The sequence below is a fragment of the Vombatus ursinus genome, unplaced genomic scaffold (genome assembly GCF_900497805.2).
Source record: "Vombatus ursinus unplaced genomic scaffold, bare-nosed wombat genome assembly UNPS02014942.1, whole genome shotgun sequence".
Classification (NCBI taxonomy): domain Eukaryota; kingdom Metazoa; phylum Chordata; class Mammalia; order Diprotodontia; family Vombatidae; genus Vombatus; species Vombatus ursinus.
Window position 1 is genome coordinate 14,572,072 of NW_020954720.1, and position 3,100 is coordinate 14,575,171.

Genomic DNA, 3,100 nt, shown 5'->3' on the forward strand with positions numbered 1-3,100 from the left:
CCTTTTAATTTCCAGGAAAAAAAAAAGATTGTAATATGTATTTCAAAGTTTTTTTTTTTTTAGGAAAAAAAACCCTCAAATTTATAAATATTCAGATGTCCTTCCCTTCTAACATTCATTAGGTGAGCTGTGAAAAGAGATTCACACAACATAAAACCAGTGAATGTAGACTTGGATATTATGAAAAATAAGGAATAAAGACAGTCAAACTATTTTTTTCTGTCTTCAGATAAAATGGAATTCATATAAAAGACTGAAAAGGTAAGGAGAATGAGAATGTAACAACAAAAAAAATCTTCTTTTCATTTCTTGATTCATTCCCTGTAGAGAATATGCTGAAACATTAATTAGCTGATGGTGTTTAGGGGAAGATGGAATTTAGAGACTTTTCTCAGTCCCATTCTTTTTGAAGATGTCACCTAAAAAAAAAGTGATATTAAGCAACTCTATTACTGAAAGAGATAAAGACTAAATAGTCACATAAAATCATTTTACCACTGGGATGACATATCTTTGCCTCCCGGCTTCCTTCATTTTTCCATTTTCCCCCACTTCTAGTGCCTTCCCTAACACATATAGTAGTTTACAAATTGTCTCCCTTGTAAGAATGTGAGTCCTTTGAGGGCAAGAAATGAGTTTTTCCTTTTTTTTTTTTTTTTTTGGTTTCCCCAGAACTTGACACTGTGCCTGGCAAATAGTAAATGCTTAATAAATGCTTACTGATGATGATGATGATGATGATGATGATGATGATGATTTGAAAAGACTAACCAACTGCATTCTGATGCTGCAGCTAGTTTTAATCCACACTAAACAATAATCAATCATGTTCCTTAAATTTTTTGTTTCACTAAACATTCCTTCTGAAAAATAAAACAATAAAAGAAAAGATTATAAAATACTCAACAGCTTATACAGTTTATAGAAAATTTCCTACATTGCTCTTATTTTAGAACAATTCCCAGGATGCAGAGCCAAACATTTAATAAGCAATTAAACACCTTTGACATGTAAAATCATTGCCCTGCCTTCTGAAGCTACAAAGACCATCTATTGAGGGATACAACATGTACAGAGGTAAATAAATACAATTATATAAAAGTAAATACAAAGTAATTTTTGGGGGGGCACAGATAACTGGGGGGATAAGAAAAGGACTTCTGTAGGAGATGGCATATTAGTTGAACTTTAGAGGAAGCAAGAGATGCAAGAAACTGAGATAAGGAAAGACAACATTTCTGGTTTGGGGTCAGCCTACAAAAGCATGGAAGTGGGAGCTGACTATCTTATACAAGAACAGCAAGTAGATCAAGGTGTCTGCAACATAGGATACATGAATGGTTAACTATTGGGAAACGTGGTTATATTTACTCTGGGCAAATCACTTAAATTATCAGTGCCTCAGCTGACAGTCTGTACCAGTAATGGAGATTTTTTTTTTCACCTGAAGACATGTAAACTAATGACATCAAAGACCCAGACGCCACTTCACCTGTCCTATCTTTAAAAAGTTATAACTAAGTAGAGGATGAAGAAACAAAGTTAGATATATTTAAGAAAACATTAGGAAAAAATCACTGTAATAATATTAAAAACATTTCAATAGATGTAGAAAATATCTTTCCAACCCTTATTTATGCTAAGCCCCCTATAAATTATAACCATAAATAAACTTTCAATATCATTAAAAGCTGTTTAAAACCAAAAACAAATAACATGCAATTTGGACACCCTTGAAGCCTTTTCAACAAATATAAGTGTAAAGCAAGAATGCCCCCAATGTAATTTGACGTAATTCTAGAAACATTAGCAATGTTTTCAGGACAAGAGGAAGAATTAATGATATAAAGCTATGCAAAGAAGATCTAAAAAATGACTATTTTCTAATGACATGATGGTTTACTTAGAAAAAAGAATCAGTGGTTCTTTTTGGTCCTGGCAGGGGGAGGAAGATGACGAAGGGGATGTCTTCATTTGGTAAGCGCCAGAATAAGACACACACTTTGTGCCATTGTTGTAGTTCTAAGGCTTACCACCTTCAGAAGTCAACATATGGCAAATGTGGATATCTTGCTAAATGCAAGAGAAAATATAATTGAAGTGCAAAGGCTAAGAGATGCAACACTACTGGTACTGGTCGAATGAAGCACCTAAAAATTGTCTATTGCCAATTCAGGAATAGATTCTGTGAAGGAACAACACCTAAACCCAAGAGAGCAGCTGTTGCAGCATCTAGTTCATCTTGGATTCATCTATTTGTTAAAAGCAATGTCCTGAATGAGAAAAAAAATCAGCAAATATACTGAGATAATAATACTGAGACAATAATCAAAGTAGCAAACTACAAAATAAAGTAATTAAGAATAACAGCTTGTATACATCACAAAAAATCTGAGCCAATAATACAGTGACATCCAATTAAAACTAACTACAAAATGCATAAAATATTTGGGAATCAAATAACCAAAGCACACACCATTGTTGCATAGATTTAATTTGAAAATAGTCTTTAAAGACTTATTGAATAATTTAAATAACTGGAAGAATATTCAATGCTCATGATAGAGTCAAGTCAATGTAAAAAAAAATAAAAGGACAATGTCAATAAAACCAATTTATACTTTTAATGCTGTACCAATTGAACTATCAGAGGGACATTCACGGAACTACATAAAATAAGAAATATATTTGGGGAAAATATCTGGAATATAAAGGCAAATTTTAAAAAAAACTTACAAATAAAAGTAGCACTTCCAGATTTCAAGCTCAATTAGAAAACAGTAGTTATCAAAACTCTTTGATATTGGTTAAAAAAAATAGAGAAGTAGATCAATGGAGACAAGGAAGAATGAAAAACAATGGAATTCAACAACCCATCATTCAACAAAGGCAAAAAACATAAATAATTTACCAAAGAATCCACTATCTGACTCAAACTCTCAGGAAAATTACAAATCAGTCTGGCTAAAACTAGGTTTAGACCAACATCACATGCATTGCTCTACAATAAATTAGAAATTGATACTTGACCTTAATATTGAAGATCATATCAGCAAAAAAAATAGAAAATAAGAATATCATGTAGTTTTCTTAGCAAATG

At 32.0% G+C, this 3,100-nt stretch overlaps 1 pseudogene; it reads left to right on the plus strand.

Moving 5' to 3' along the window:
• The first annotated feature begins 1,952 nt into the window (after positions 1-1,952).
• Positions 1,953-2,306, plus strand: LOC114029898 (annotated as a pseudogene).
• The last annotated feature ends 794 nt before the right edge of the window (positions 2,307-3,100 follow it).